This window comes from Artibeus jamaicensis, unplaced genomic scaffold, assembly GCF_021234435.1.
Source record: "Artibeus jamaicensis isolate MK-2021 breed Jamaican fruit bat unplaced genomic scaffold, CSHL_Jam_final contig_889, whole genome shotgun sequence".
Taxonomy (NCBI): domain Eukaryota; kingdom Metazoa; phylum Chordata; class Mammalia; order Chiroptera; family Phyllostomidae; genus Artibeus; species Artibeus jamaicensis.
Window position 1 is genome coordinate 5820477 of NW_026522005.1, and position 17372 is coordinate 5837848.

Below are 17372 nucleotides of genomic sequence, written 5' to 3' on the forward strand. Positions count from 1 at the left end.
AATTTCAGATCGTGGTATCCAGTTAGTAGCTTCACATATCAGGGCTCTGTGGAAGGGAGGGTGGTGAGTATCAAAACAAATATGAACTAGTTCAGCAAGACTTTTCTTTGGGATTCAGAGGGCATTGGCAACTCTCAGAAATGCAATTTGAGTAGAATGGTAAGAAATGAAATTCAGAGCAGCAACTTGACAGAAATCCAAAACTTATAGTTTGGCTAAAAAGTTGTTTGTGTGTGTGTGTGTGTGTGTGTGTGTGTGTAGGAATAGTAGAAAATTATACAATCTGGTGGTGGGGTGGGGTGAGGTGAATAGGGGTAGATTTTAAACCCGGAGCCTGACTCCTATGTATAAGACACCGTGAAGATATTTCTATGTACTAATGGCTTTAGATTTTCCTCTCTTATCGATGCTGTCGCACAGTATTAGGTAGATCTTTTGCACTTACATGGTCTCAGAAGTTCTTTTGGGTAAGAGGCTGGGAAGTCAGGAGGTGAAGAAGCACATTTTTGATACTCCTGCTAGCACGTGGAAGTAGAGGAGAAAGAGGAGGAGGTAATTTATATCTTTTTCCCCCCTAACATTGCAGTATAATTTCACATCCAGCCAAGACTTGAATATGGGTCTCCTGGCCCAATTATCTGGTCCAGATCATTCCTACTGCATGTTGCTGTCAGATTGGGGGCCTTAGAAGAGGGGAAAGAGGACAGCATCACTGCTCGGGTCCTGCTGTCCACTGGGAGACACTAAAACTGGTGTCACAGCTTCTCTTGCCAATTGCTATTGAGAATGGGCAGAGAATACACTGCTCAAAGTGACCGTGTTTTGTGGGTCTGCAAAGCCAAAGTCACCCAGATAGAAACCTAATTCCAGCTGGCCAGAACCAGCAGCACAATTACTACTCCAGACAGAAACCTTCTGAGTAACTCAGCTATGGTTTCTCTGTTACAATCTGTTCTCAAGTGGCAGGTCACAGCATCCTGACTCGCAGAAGTAAATGAATCCTGGAGATGGGGTCCTGACAGCCACTGTTCCTGACTGCTGGGCTGAGAGCTCGGAACACAGGACACTCACCCTTAGCCCTTGTTTTTTAGGGTGGACCCCACAGAGAGCAGGGGCTGCGCAACACCCTGTAATGGGAAAAGTCCACTGGGTGACGTATTCACAAGAGTTTACCTGGACATGCATACTCGGGGTCCACTGAAGGGTCAGCTTTCTTCCCTCTCCTTCCTCTTCCCATTGGTCTCCAGAGTGTAGCACCCTAGGTGGCCCCATTATTGCTGATTTTGTTCTGTATCTGAGAAATGCGTCCAGATATAGTCATTCTTCTTTTTCTAACAACAGTTGTCCTCATTTTCCCCCTGCCACTCCCCCCCCCCCATACTCAATCATTTCCCCCTTTGGCTTTGTCCATGGGTCCTTTATACACATTCCTGAAGGATCTTTCCCCTGCTTCCCCCCGTCTCCCCTCTCTGGTTATAGTCATTCTTGAACGACAAGCTGTTAACATTTCAAGTGTTCTGTAAAGTACCCCCTGAGCGTATGAGAAAAGGAATTAATAGAGATGGACAGAATGTTTTAAACTGCTGCCTCAACAGTGAGTGAGCTTCCATGAAGCTGGTTTAGTTGGGCCAAAACATTGTTGGGTGTCATGAAACTCACTTGGGGCTTTACCAGGCCTCTTGTCTGAGTGGGAAGAAATTCAAAAGAGGAAAACCAGATTTCAGACTTAGAACCATGCACACGGTCAGTTCTCATTCTCAGATTCTATATTTGCCAGTTTGCCTACTGGCTACATTCATTTATAACCCTAAAATCAATACTTGTAACACTTTTTTTATTTGTTTATTTATGCTTTGAAGGTGTTTATTGAAGAATGACTATAATTGACACTTGAAAAATGACTATAATTGAAAAATGAAAAGTCAGCTGGGATTGCATTTCTTCTTGACTGTTACTGGGATTGGCCACCACTTGGAGCAGCGTCTCTGAGATACTCTGCAGGGCAGAGATTCGAGCTGCCTTCCTTGGAGTTCTGGAGTGGCCTTATCTGGCTTCTATGCCCGAACTTTCTACCCTGTGAGCACAGGGGGACAGTGTTGGCTTCTGGAGGGATGGTGGTCATTCAGACAATGGTCTTCATGTTAATTCAATACTGAAGTCCAAGTAGCAACCACACATAGATTGTTTTCCTACATAACCACTGGGTTGGCTAAAAAGTCATTTGTTTTTTCTGTAAGATGGCCCTAGTAATGCTTAGTTGTCTTTAACTTCATTCAAAACAATTTTGTTAGATTGTATTGTGACCACTGTCATATCAGTGTGCATTTAAAAAACTTACGAAATTGGTGAATTCTTGTGTAGCCATTTTAATATTGAGATGAAAGAAAATAACCATTTTTGTTGTATTATGTATGCTTTATTATTTCATGAAAGGTAAAAATGTAACTGAAAGGCAAAAATAGATTTGTGCAGTATATGGAAAAGGTGCTGTGACTGGTCAAATGTGTCAAAAGTGGTTTGTGAAGTTTCCTGCTGGAGATTTTTCAGTGGACGATGCTCCATGGTTGGGTAGACCAGTTGAAGTTGATAGCGATCAAATCAAGACATTAATTGAGAACAATCAACATTATATCATGTGGGAGGTAGCCAATATACTCAAAATATCCAAATCAGTAAAGTTATTGGTGAAAATGAAAAACGTGTCTTTTATTTTATGAAAAAAACATACAGACTTTATGGCCAACACAGTATGTGTTTCTTTCACGCCATGCTGTGCTGCACAACCTGTTCGGCTGTCAGTGAGCTCTGGGGGAGGATATATAATATTATACCGTGATGCACAGGGAGAGGCAGAGAAGCTTTCAGATTATAGAACAATTAATCAAAGAATAAACATTAAAATATGCCTGATAATTTACTTCAAGCAGCTACTCACTTTATTATTTTGGGGTAATACTCATGATTATCGTTTAATTTGTTTTTAATATGGATGTACAGTTTCATGCAGTCCTTTTGGTGAGTTCATTTTTCTCTTTTTATTTTTTATTGAATGTATTGGGGTACCATCGGTTAATACAATGATATAGGTTTCAGGTGTAAGTTCTGTAATACATGACCTATATATTGTATTGTGTGTTCACTACCCCAAGAATGCTTGCAATCCTTTAGTGGCCATTTGCAGATACGCGCAGAGCAGTGAAAGATTTGAGCTGCCTAACATGCATGTTCTCAGCTGATGTCAAACAAGGCAACACTGCCATCTTTTTCCTGCTCTTATATTGTAAGTGTCCTTCTCCCAGCCGAGTTAGTGCTACGGTTTTTGCATTTTTGTCTTTTTTGTTGGTTATTTTTTTTGTTTAATATAGCCCGCCTGCATAGTGGCAAAGTGCTGTTTAATATTCCCTACGTTCAAGAAGGCTGTGATGTGCTTTATGGAGAAATACTTATGTTAGATGGGCGGCATTTAGGCATGAGTTATAATGTCCTTGCCTGTGAGTTCAGTGTTGACAATACATATTTTAAAAGGTGTCATTACACAGAAACACACATAAAATAAGATTATGTATATGTGTTGATTGCTCGATGAGAATATGGCACCTGGCCCTGTATTTCCCCTAGAAGCACTGGTCCCATGTTCCTTAATTCCGTATCTTTGGCTACTTTAAAACATACCTGCTGCAAATAATGAGAGTCAACTGTGTATAAACAAGGGCTTCCTTTAGAGTGAGATATATTTATTTCACTAATAATGTTGGGTTATTAGTGAATATTAAATGCCATCCCAAATAACTAATGAAAACTATAAATGTTGCAAGATTTGAGCTCGTCTTTGAAGGCCCGAGAAGCATAGGTACTGCTGGGTCCTTGAGCCCTATGGGAGGAGGAGCGGAGGAGGAGCTTATTCAGCAACTGGTGGATTGTGGGAGGCTCTCCAGAAGGTTCTGCTCAGTGATTTCATTCAAATTTCTTTCGTAGTTGCCACTAACAGGAGGTTAAAGAGTTGAGAGGAGGAAGAGTTTTGTTTTGTTTTGTTTTGTTTGCTTTCATTAGTATTTATTGTACGCTGAATTTACTCCCAGGACATTAGCTTTTATTTCTTCAAGTTTCTTCAGGGATATCTTTTCCTTCTGTGCAACTTCCTCTTCTGATATAGGAACGATCTGCTTTTTTTCAGTAGGATCATGTCAGTGTGGCAGGAAGAGCTCGTGTGTGTATAAATCTGCCCATGAGCTCTGTAACTTCTACGTGGTATCTTGGGAGCTTTTCACCTGAATGTGCCCCATAACCAGAGAATCTACATCTACATCTAAACCCTTAAATTCGGCACTACTCTCTGCATTTTCAAGCATGTGCAGCAAAAATTCAACACGCTTTTTGGGCCACTGACCCTGTGTCCAGCCCCACTGCTTGGCCTGGGCACACCTACCAACTCCACCATCGTAATGATAGAGGGACACACATTGCTTCCGTAAAGTGACACCCTTCAGGTACTTGGTGGCTTTTCAAATATGCATACCCTTGGCAATGTGAGCAGTTTCATAAGTGTTCTTAAAGTGAACACGAAGATTTGAACCTCTTGATTTTGTGGGGTTTTCTGGGTCGAGTAAATAGTGAACTATTTTCAGAGGTCACCTCTGGCCACTACTGAGAAGAGCAGGAAGAATAATTTTTTGATAACTATCTTTTTTTTTTCATGTCTTCACTGATTCTACCACTGCCTTTAATGTTTCATTAGGAAAATTGATGTTGCTCATTATTTTGATCCCAGCCACCAGAAAATGTCTTCTGAGTTGACTTCCTTTTTTGGAGTGTGGTTGGGAAGGATGTTGTTTGTTTTCTACTCTTATTGTAGCAAATCTGAAACAAAGATAAACTGAAAGGGGTAAACAATAATGCCTGTGTTTATTTTAATTTTAATTTATTTTAAAACATTAAACACCACGAATCATTTGTAGCCTTTTGGTGTCCAGCTGATTTTAAAAGAAAAGATTCTAGATACTTCTCTCTGTCCTTGTATAGTAATCATTCAGGGTAGACTATTATCCAGTTTAAGTTAGGAAGACATATCCAGGGGCGAATGCCTCAGTGTTTTGCTGCCTTATCTCTTCCTTAAAGCCTTCTCTCTTTCATAAGAACAGTGGAGATTGAGAAAAGAATGTTTGTAAATGGTGGGTGGTGGTGGGTGCTCATGGTTTGTAGGTGGAGGAAGAGGTGGCAAAGGTGCAGAAGGTAGTGGAAGGAGGTGGTGGTGGTGGTGGTGGTGATGGCAGTGGTGGTGGTGGTGGTGTGGCAGTGGCAATGGATGGTAATGATGAAGGTGATACTGGTGTATGTGAGTGTCCTGTGTAACCCACAGTCGGATATAGGTACTGGCTGCTTTTTTGTAGTTGCTAACGTTTCAATACCTTCCATTCCTTTTTCTTTGGGAATTATAGTCCCCTCGTCTCAATTCTTTAGGAGTGATTTCCTGGTACCCGTTACTGTATCATACAATTATGTCTCTCAGACTATAGTAAATTGTTTAATTTAGGCCCCCAAGCTGGGCCTAATTAGAGTCCTTCTTGTGGAAATTTTGAAATGGAATTAAGAGATTAAACTTTAATTTGGACCATAGCATTGAACAGAAGAGATCTAGAAGATATGGCATGACCCTCTTTTGCCAGTCCTATGAACTGAGCACCGGCAGGGGGCCGGGGGTGGGGGGAAGGCTTGTAGAGAGGTGGAGGGAAGTATATACCAAAAGGGAAGCAGATATGAGAAAAGGTCTGTAATTCCCCTTTAAAACATTTTCCGCACGTGGACGATACACCTGTTGTCAACTTTCTGTTTAAATACTGAAATATAATTATAATAGATTTTATTGTTTCCTCAGACTTAAGTTGATTTTGTTACTGGCAACTAAATGAATCCTAACAAGTACAGTATGATACCATATTATCTATCTTAAGATTTCTCATTCCATTTTGTTCCAAAATTTTAGTAAAGTAGCCAATGTATGCTCCCAAATTATTAATGTTAAGTTGCTATCAGTGTTTCATTCACCTAAGAAAAGAAAAGGAAAAAAGAGTTCTCAAGCATCACGTCTTTGGGGAAGCATTTCCAGTTCTGAGTTAGAGGCTCTATTTAAGGGTTTCCATAGCATAGAGCTTCCAGATAAAATACAGAACACCCATAAACTGCATTGACTATACTTATACTAAAACTTACTTGTTGTTCAGCTGGTGATTTAAGCACAGGGGTCCAAAATCAAGACTTGTGCATGAGAAATTGCCAGAGGTTAGGTGTTGCTGGAGCGTAAACTTTGTAGAGTTTGAATAATTAGGCCCCAGATGAAGGCAGAGGCCAAGTCGTAAAGAACCTTTTATCATAATACCTGTCACACTGTGGCAATTACGTGATTACTTTTCTGTTTCTGTCAACGAGGGCAAGTGGTGCCCCCTCCCTCCTTCCCAAGTCACTAACACTGTGGTTTCCAAGATGTAAATGAAGAGTCACTCCCTACAAATGTTTGTTTCTAAATATCGAATATATGAATATTTTGAGTATCCTAAAACATTCACAAAATTGAAAGTTTCAAGGCTGAGATAAAGATAAAATATTTTAAAATTTTATTGATTAACAGTGCAAAAATTTCCTCTGCTCCACAAGAGCACAGTAACTGTATATGTCATTATATTTTGCTTTGCCTTATTTTGGTTTAACACTGTGTGATACGGACATCGATGGTGTGGGTATAAGTTCACTTTATTTTGCTAATAGATTTTAATAGCTAAAAAAAGATAACTCGTAAGAGATGTTGATTCAAATACAAGAATATTCATCTACGTAATTGGCTACACTTAGTAAATTGTAATATATGTTTTTCAGTCACATCCACCAGCTTTGCCAAGATTTTTGTTTCAGTTCAGCTAATAAGTTTTATTTTCTCATGTCATTCAGTTATTTTTGCAAATAATTTTTAAGGTATTATATTTTTCTATTTCTGAAAAACAGTTCAAAACTCATTAAAATTCATAACTTGGGAGATATAGAAAACTGTTTCCAAGTTTTTAAAGTGTGAAAACATTAAGGTCTTTATAGTCTACTGGCTCTTTCAGTATTCACATATTCAAGTATTAATGCTAGTCATTGTCCTAGACTTTGGAGGTAGAACAGTGAGCACACAACTAAAATTCTTCCCTCATTCAGTGGGAGAGGGAGACAGGTAATAAGCAGATAAATAAATATTTATAGTTACGGTAAAATATGTTTGATGGTGACAAGCATTAAAGAGAAAAATAAAGCAAAAGGGGTGAATGGAAAGTGTTGAGAGTAACTGCTCTTTCAGATAAGGAGTGACTCATGGGAAAGTGGTGTTTAAGTACAGACTTGAAGGAGGGGAGGGTGAATATCTGGGGAAATAGTCCAGGCAAAGGGAATGGCCAATGCAAAGGTCCTGAGGCAGAGCGGGCCTGTCCTCTTTGATGTACGGCACCAAAGAGGATACAGTGGACCAAGAAAAGAAGATTTAAACAGGAAATGATGTCAGTGAGGCACTGGCCAAATCACGTAGGCACTTGTAGGCCATAGTGGAGAATTTGGCTTTTACTCTGAGGTACTTGGGAAACTAACAGATAGCTCTGAGCAGACGAGTGGCATGATCTCCAATCTACATACTTAGGTGTTAATAAGGTGACTCTGGCTGCTGGGGGCAGTGGTGTGGGGGAGGAGTATGTGCAGGGAGATCAACCAGGAAGCTGTGGCTGTGATCTGGGAATGACAAGGGATTGGCCAGGACTTGTGTGATAGCAGCGCGGAAGATGAGAAATACTGCAGACATCAAGGTTCTTATAGTCTCCTGGTTCTTTCAGCACTGGTTGTGTTCTTGATGTATTTTGAAAGGAGATTGAACCACCCTTGCTGACAATTAGTTGTGGGAAGTGTTACAAAGAGAGAATTCAAGGATGACTCCTAAAGGTGATGACTTCCATCATTTTTCAGTAACAATGAAATCACATGATGGAAACCTCTTCGAACACACCTTTTCAAATATTCTTTCCCATAGAGTGAATTTCCTTGAAAAGTACTTACTTTATCACTCATTGTTAAAGCATTAACTTTATCAGAAAAGTAAATAACAATGGGGTATCTGCATTATCTGCAGTATTTTTCCAAAATACTTAGAAAATATTTTGGAAAAAAATAAACATCCTAATTTTTTTTTTTACCAAAATACCTCTTCCTGAAGCGTACAACTGACATTCAGTTGCCACCACTGAAGCAGTGAGGATATTTTAGAACACTTCTCTATTTGCAAAAGAAAAATGTGAGGCAACTTAAAATTCTTGGTGCTCTGGTATGAAATAACCAAGGGGCCACTGTGTAGTGTAAAAACTTTCGTGATTACTCCCATCTTATTACGAGGATGTATAATGATTCTACTAAATTAACCATGCCCTTGACATTCTGTAGCACTTGGTGCTCTTCTGGACTCAATTTCTTTTCTGTAATAGCCTGCCTGTGAATGGTGCAATGAGTGCATTTCAGGTGTATTATTATCTTTTCCTGGACTCCTGTCTTCACTCCACTCGATCAGTGTGCGTAGGCTCTCCATAAAACATTGTTTTTACTGAAGAAGTCATTTATTAGAACATATATTCTTCCACTCTACTTCCTTCTTTAGTGGCTCACTAAAAAAATGGTCTTTCATGAATTTCATTATTGAGACAAATATCTGTACTTTCATTGAACAGTATTATAAATTTTGCACGTTGAGTAATTTTTAAATATTTATTTCCTCGAATCTCCAACACATTTTCTTTAACTATTAAGGAATGAATTTGATTGATTGCCATATTTTTATCTGTGCATTATTTAATTGTCGATAAATTATTAATACAAGTAGTTGGTTTTGTATATTATTTAAATCACTTTTACAGTGGCAGGAGAACAAATATTTCACAGGTGGCGTGTGGCTTTTTGTCTTCTGTTTGAAAATACTCATTAAGTATTGTATTACATATCAGCAACTTAACATCATTGGAAACTGTACAGGGATTTGCATGCACATCCTGGACTTAATTTTTTAAGTTAAATTTATTGGGGTGACATTCATGAGTAAGATTGTATCAATACATTTAAAGTGTAATTAAATAAAAGATAAAGTACAGTTGTGCAATGTATCATCTCTGTATTGATTTGTATGCCCACCGACCCCAGGTGGATCCTTCCATCACCACATATTTGACCCCTTTACCCTCTCAACCTCCCCTCAAGCCCCTTCCCCCCAAGTAACCACCATACTGTTGTCTCTTCCTCTGAGTTTTGTTTATTTATTTGTTGTTTTCTGTTTCATATCCCATTTGTGTCTGAAATCATATGGTTCTTGTCCTTTTCTGTCCCATTTATTTTGCTTAGCATGGTACTCTCAGGATCTGTCCACGTTGTCACAAATGGCAGTGTTTCATCTTTTCTTACGGCTGAGTAGTGTTCCACTGTATATATGTACCACATCTCCTGTAGCCAATCACCCATGGAAGGACACTTAAGTTGTTTCCATGTCTTGGCCACCAGGAATAATGCTGCGATGAACATAGAGGGAAATACCAGGTCTGTCCAGAAAAAATCCAGCCATTGTTGATACAACAAGGACCATTTGCGAAGCATCAGAGTAACGTGGCAGCCAAGGAGAGGGGACTGGAATGCACGTGCATGAGTAATGACGACTGCACTGTACTAGTCAGTGGGGGTGGTAGATGCCATTGAGTGAGCATGTGCACTGTGTGGCCATCACATTCAAAATGACTGCGTAAGTAGAGCAACAAATCTGCCTCAAATTGTGCATTAAGCTTGAACATTCCTCCGCAGAAACTATTTGGATCATTGAGAAGGCTTTTGGGGACAATTCAATGAATGCAGCATGAATAAAATTGTGGTACAAATGCTACAAAGATAGTTAAGAATTTGTTGAAAGTGATCCACATTCTGGAACGCCTGCAACAAGCAGAACACCTGAGAATTTTAAACATGTTCAGGCTGCAATCAACAAAGATTGGCAGCTGACAGTGTGAGAACTAGAAGCTAATTTAGGGATTCTAAAAATTACTGTGTCTGAGATTTTGATGCAGGATCTTGGCATGAAACATGTCAGGGCAAAATTTGTTTCTGGCTTCTGCTACCAGAGCAGAAGAAACATCTTCCTGCATATGCTAACAGCTTGATTCAAACCACTACCAATGAACGAGAAGGTCATAACTGGAGATGAACAGTGGCTCTACAGCTATGATCTGGGAATGAAGGCTCAGTCACCCCAGAGGAAGTCACCTGGTTCTCCATGCCTAAAGGAGCAGCAAAATTGCAGCAAGATCAAGACTATGTTAACTGTGTTTTTTTAATCACAAATGTTGTCGATCACAAATATGCCCCTCCAGGCCAAACAATAATAAGGAATACTACCTCATAGTTCTTCATCAGTTGAGAGATGGAAACAACGAAATCGGCTGCAGCTATGGGCAGCTGGTGATTGGCAGCTTCAGCATGACAACACACCCACTCATACATCACGTCTCGCACAGAGTTTTTTGGAGAAACATGAAACCACCCAGGTGACTCAGCCCCTCTACTGCCCAGATTCGGCACCCCTGCTACTTCTGCCTTTTTCTAAAACTAAAATCACCTTTGAAAGGGAAGAGATTTCAGACCGTCGAGATTAAGGAAAATATGATGGGGCAGCTGATGGCAATTCCAACAAAGGATTTTGCAAAGTGTTTTGAACAGTGGAACAGATGCTGGAAGAACTGTGTGAGGTCCCACAGTGCCTACTTTGAAAGGGACTGAGGTATCATTTGTCCATGTATAATGTTTATTGTACCTTGTATCTTGTTCAACAAATGTCTCTGTTTTTCATATTACATGGCTGGATACTGTCTGGACAGACCTCATATATCTTTATTAATAAATGTTTTCAAATTTTTAGAGTAGATATCCAGAAGAGAGATTGTTGGGTCATGTGGTAACTCAATTCTTAATTTTTCTGAGAATCCTCCATACTGTTTTCCAATAGTGGCTGTATCAGTTTACATTCCTCGGGCAGTGTATGAGGTTTCTTTTTTCTTGGAGGCTTAATTTTAAAATGTCTTGCTAATCACATTGGCTTTATGGTGAGTGCTGTTAGCTGCCCTTTTAAAGCACCATATTCATTCAGAATGAAGCCACTCATAATAATAGTGGATGTAAATCAGCATTTCAGATAGTCTTAAAGACAGTTTCACATATCGGGGGCTAATGGCTTGTCAAATGTAAGGTCAGCATTGTTTAAACCTCATAACATTGCTGACAAAGAGCTAATTTTCAAGATTCTGGAAGCTTCGCAATTTCCCTTTTTTATTTCTGTTATTCTTTATTTGTTTCTCTGTAAAGAAGAAAAACAAAACTCTCACAAGCAAAATAGACCCTGTGCTTGTCTTTGGCAACAGCAGTAGGGGAACTGAGGAGACTTAATCTGTCTGAAGTCAGTGAGAGAAGAATTTTAGGCAATAGAGTTGAGATGAGAAGCTTTGGGTCTGCCTTCAAGGACTTCTGCAGGGCTTATCAGTGTTATTAGTCTTTTTCACAGAACCGACTTTTGCCTTTGTTGATTTTTTTCTATTTAGGGTTGTTTTCTAGTTCATTTCTTTCTTTTTCTCTTTTTTGTTTTTTTACTGATAATAAGTTTTTTTTTATTGTTTTTCAGGTATAATTGTTTCCATTTTCCCCCCTCCCCAGCCTTGGCCCCCCCCACCTCCCACCCTCTATCCTGCCCCCTCTGGTTCTGTCCATGTGTCCTTTATGCAAGTTCCTTGATGAGCCTTTCCCTTCTTTCCCCTGTGATTCCCTCTCTTCTCCCCTCTGGTTACTGTGAGTTAGTTCATTTATTTCTACTCCTATTGTTATTTAGTGCTTTCTCTTCCTTTCTTTGGATTTATTTCTATATTCTTCTAATTTCTTGAGGTGAATATATGAATAATTAATTTGCAAACTTTTAAAAATATAGCTTTAGCTACATTTCATTATTTTTTTATTTGTCATCACTACATCATTACTTAAGTCAAAAACTTTTTTTTTTGTTACCCTTGTGATTTATTTTTTGACCCATGTTTAAATGTGCACTGCATAATTGTCAACATTTGAGGATTCTCTGGTTATAATTTTGTATTCATATCTAGCTTAACTGAAAACAAACTAGGCTATATTTCTATTTCTCAGTGAAGGTGCTATGATGATTCAGTGTGGAAGAAAAAGTCTCTTCAACAAATGTTGCTGGCACAAATGGGGGTGAAATTGACCTCTTACCCCTACCTTACATTGTACACAAAAATTAATTTGAAAGAGATCACAGACCTAAATGGAAAGCTAAAACTATAAAACTTCTAGAAAAAACATAGGAAGATCTTCTAGACTTTGACGTAGGCAAAGATTCCTTGAAGAATACCCAAATCAGAGTGTATTTTTCTTTACATAAAGAAAAAATGATGTTGGTACTTATCAACATTAAAAACATCTGTCTGTTCACCAAAAGACTGTTAGAAAGTGAAAAGATAGCCCTGGCTAGTGTAGCTCAGTGGATCGAGCATGAGCCTGTGAACCAAAGGGTTGCTGGTTTGATTCCCAGTCAGGACACATGCCTGGGTTGCAGGCTAGGTGTCCAATAGGGGGAGTGAGAGAGGCAACCACACACTGATGTTTCTCTCCCTCTGTTTCTCTTTCCCTTCCCCTCTCTCTAAAAATACATAAATAAAATCTTTTAGAAAAAAGAAATTGAAAAGATAAGCCACAGACTGGGAGAAAATATATGTAATACATATATCTAACAAAAGGACTATGATCAGAATATGTTAAAAAAACTTCTATAAATCAATATTGAACCTACCTACAATTTTTAAAATGGACAAAATATCTGAACAGACACTACACAGAAGGAGAAACACAAAAAACTACCATCATTAGTCCCCAGGGAAATGCAGATCAAATCCTCACACTAGAATGGCTCAAACTAAAAATCTGCCCACACCAAGTGCTGACGAGGCAGTGTAAACTAGAACTCTCAGGCATGACTGATGGGAATATAAAGCGATAAGGCCATTTTGGAAAAATGTTTGCCAGTTTCTTATGAAGTTAAATGCTTATCAATCCTGTAATCTAGTAGTTCTACTCCTAAGTATTTACCCAAGAAAAATAGTATATTCATAAGTAGACTTGTACAAAAATATTTATAGTAGTTTTTTTTTCATAATAGCCCTAAATGGAAACAACCAAATTTATCCATAGGAGACTATAGAATAAGTTGTGGTATTTTTATATAATGGATTATTTACTGATGAGGAATAAAAAGAAGTAAACTATTGATAAACTCAACAGTGTAGATGAATCTCAGAGACACGCTGAGTGAATAAAGTCAGACGCAAGGGTACATATACCATATGAGTCCATTTGTACGAAACTCAGGAACAGGCCAAGTCAATCTGTGGTAATAGTGTCGTGTCTGAGATGTGGAGAGTGACTGAAGGGGGAATGGGGGAGCATTCGGAGTGATGGAGATGCTCTGTGTTTCTGTTCTGTTGGCAGTCACATAGTTGGATTTCTTTATCAAAGTGTGTCAAATTGTACACCTAAGAGCAGTCTATGTTTTACTGTATGTAAACTTTCCATCAATTTAAAAAACTATACTGTGTTTGGCCTTGGCCAGTGTGGTTCAGTTGGTTGGGTGTTGTCCCACGAACTAAAAGGGCAAAGGTTTAATTCCTGGTCCGGTCACATGCGCGGGTTGCAGGTTCAGTTCCCCGGTCGGGGTGTGTGCAGGAGGCAACCCATTGATGTTTCTCTCTCACATTGGTGTTTCTCTTCCTCTTTCTCCCTCTCTTCCCCTCTCTCTGGAATCAATGAAAGAAAAAAAATTTTAATAGAAAGCAATACTATTTTTGTGATGTCCTATAAACCTATATTATTTTAAAATCATAGGTTCAAAAAGTACACTATGATTACCATTTGTTTAAACTATTGGGGACTTACTTTATGACTCACATGTGATTAATTTCTGTAAGTATTTCATGCAAGTGTTGGGTACAGTATTCTAGAGCGATTACTTCAGTTGAGTTGATTGTGTTCTTCAAATCTTTTGTATCTTGACTTAATTTGGGAGGATTGTTCTGTGAGTTAAAATATTTTTACAATCTTTACAACTCTGAGCATATGAATTATAGTTATTCTAAAGACCATATCCTATGACTCTGTTTGGGTCATGTCTGGGTCTGTTTTTATTGTCTCTTTCTTAAACTCATGCCCTGGTATACCTAGTAATTGTTGATTGACTGCAGACATTCTGTATAAAGAATCATAAATACTCTAGATCAGGGCTGTCAAAATCATGTTCACCAGGTTCCACATCAGCCTCGCAGTTGCCTTCAAAGGGCTGAAATAATTTTAGGACTGTATAAATGTAAGTACCCCTCAACTGTTGAGGAGTTGAAATTACATTCGGCCCTTTGAAGGCAACCATGAGGCTGATGTGGCCCCCAGTGAACATGAGTTTGACACCCCTGTTCTTGATGATGGTATCCTTCTCCACGGGATCCTTTTGCCTTAATCCGATGCGGGACTGAACTGATCGAAGGCTCAGTTGTGGTATTACTTCAGACTTTCATGGTAGGAGCAGCCCTTCAGGGGTCCTGAATAAAAGCAGGGGCTATTTACCTGGGCTTTTCCTCTTTTGGGTGGGCCCTGAACACTAATGTTAATTCCTCCAACATCATGAAACTGTCAAAAGCTCTGCTGAATTCCCCAGCCTCTTGGCACTGCTTTCTGCTTGGTTTGCCTCATTTATCAATTAGCAAGTGCTTAGAGAGGCAGAATGTCCAGCTCGCTTCTCTGCGTGTCCCTCCTCTCCGCGATTTCTTTAGTCTGCCAGGAGGTTGGCTCACTTTATGTGCCTCTAAGCAGCTGCTTTCTGCTTGGCTTCTCAGCAGTTCTGGAATGTGCCTCTTTAAGATCAGTGGGTGCCCTGAGAAGAAAAGTGGTACCATGACTTAATTTTATTTCTCTTCTCCCTAAGACCTTGGCCTCTCATGCCCTGCCTGCCTTAGTAGCTCTCCAATGTCTTTAAATAGGTTTTCCAAATATTTTTTATCCAGCATTTCTCATTGTGTTCAGTGGGAAGGTGACGGTCTGACACAAACCAGCCTCTCAGAGCCAGAACTGGGACTCCTTCTCTAAATCCACACAGTGGTCTCCCCACAAGGGCCAGACAGCCATTGTCAGCCTGAGATGAGAAGAGGTTTCTTCCCGTATCATTGCTCCAGAACGTTGGCTTCTTTGCCTGGGCTTTGCAAAGGGCATATTTGAGTCTGGGGTTGGTGCCCAGACATTTCCACTTCCATTCCAGTTAAAATCTAGTCCTTCGGTCATGGTTTTCACTCTGGCCATGTTTAGAAGGTGTCATGCATGCTCTCCCCAGATGGATTCCGTTAACCTGGTTAAGTCGGTGATTGGTATTTAAATAAAAAGATGCTTCCGATATCTCAGGAGGAAGAAATAATGTAATGATTACCGCCATCACTTCTGCTGTGTTGCATTCGTGTCTTCTAGTTCCTTGAATTTTAGCTGCACTGCCATGAAGAGGGAGAGTTTTGTGTGGAAGAAGGAGGGGAGCCTCAATATTCATGGACGTGGTTCTTTCAATCCCTTCAAAAGTGGAAACAGTTTATAATAAATGTTATTAAGGCCCTAGAATAAATGTAGGCTAAGGAATGCAAGTTTAATATTATTAAATTTAATTGGAAATCTCAGCAAAAAAAACTCTTTTGTAGTGGCTTGTGCCAAGCAACGGAAAAGAGATTCATTTTGAAGGTATTCTGGGAGCAGATTGAAGATGTATAACTCTTGATGTTTTGTGTTTTCCCCCAACAGTTCATAAGAGCCGTGATTCCCAGGCTTTCTCGAAATGTACCTCATTTTCCGGCACACTCACCACTGAAGGTGAATTCTCCTTTTGACAAGAAGAAAGTTTTGGTGGAGAGATACCCAACAGGGAAAGCACACGTGGCTAGTAAGGTAGGTAAGTCACGTGTTTTGAGGATGGGGAGGTAGGAGGTAGCTTCTGGAGAAAATGCTAAAATGCATTTCCTGTATTGTGAGTGGGACTTTAGAAATGGGTAGCAAGCATTTCACTGACCAAGTTAAAGACCCTCGGTGCTGCTGGTCTTCTCATTCCAGATTTAATTCCCAGCCCTTCTGCTACCAGCTGAGTACACTTGGACAAGTCACTTAAATTCTCTGAGCCCCGGTTCTTGCCTCTATAAAGGAAAATTTCGTATGAGAATGTTTTGCAAATGGGAGAGAGTAATATAAAAATGCAGTTTATCTGGGGAGGGGAGGGAATAGGTGGAGGTGAGAGAGGGTATGGGGGATCAGTGATAATGGCAGAAATTACAGTAACATGGAATTATCATTGTTTATTGCTTTGCTGCTGTTAAAAGTCCTGTGGAGTAGTCAGTGGCCTGTGTTTCATGGTGTGTGTGGACCACAGAGCCTGGTACTGCGAACTCGGGAACTTTCCCTCCTGCCTCCCTCCCCTCTAAGCACAGCGTCATCCCGTTCTTTTGGCTGCAGATAACTACTAACTACTTCTGGAAGTTAGGGGAAGAGATAGAAGTAAAAGACAAGTATCAAAGGAAATAAAACCTCTGTATTAGTTATGGCAAGCTCTGGTTAATTAAAAATAAAAAATGGATTTTTAAAAATCCTTGTTGAGCATATATTATGTATGACCTAGGTGCTGTTGTAGATACCTGTTTCCTCATGGAGCTTATGTTCTAGCAAGGAGAGGGACAGATCGTAAATGATGCACATAATAGAGAAAGAAGTAAGCTACTAGGGTAGTAGAAGCCAATAAGAACATGGAAAAGAGAAAAAGCAGAAGCAGAGCTAAGTAAGAGGATTTGGGGGTGCTGGGTGGGACAGGAGTACGAACTGCTGTTCTAAATGGAGGGGCCAGCGTTGGCCTCCTTGAGGAAGACAGGCAGTCAGGGGTTAGCCCCGGGCACGTTCCAGGCAGAAGAAGCTGATGCAAAGGCCCTACCTAAGAAGGAACGTGGTGGGGTATTACAGGCACAGATAGAGGGCCAGCGTTCTGGAGCAGATTAAATGGGGTGGGAGGTGGGGGTGGGGCGTATTAGGAGATGAGTTGGGAGAGGCAGTATTGGCTCTAAAGGAAATGCTATTTCCTTGTTTTAGATGTGTAAGAAAAATCACCTTTTTTTCCTTTTTATTTACCTCGTTTATTCTCAGTCTATTTTCTCTGCAATTAAAACATGCAAGCGCACACACACTAAATAAATTACAAAACAACCACTGCGTCAGTG

General features: G+C 39.8%; 1 protein-coding gene across 9 annotated transcripts in view; it reads left to right on the forward strand.

The window, feature by feature from the left end:
• The window catches only part of CRACD (capping protein inhibiting regulator of actin dynamics), a 251949-nt gene that overhangs the window by 110028 nt on the left and 124549 nt on the right, over positions 1-17372 (forward strand). For 6 of the 9 annotated variants that reach the window (XM_053654947.1, XM_053654943.1, XM_053654951.1 and 3 more), the window contains exon 2: positions 15919-16062. The gene's annotated coding sequence lies outside the window, so the exon portion shown is untranslated. Of the gene's footprint in view, positions 1-15918; positions 16067-17372 lie in introns of all 9 variants that reach the window. The other 3 variants (XM_053654944.1, XM_053654950.1, XM_053654953.1) reach the window with 1 other exon arrangement.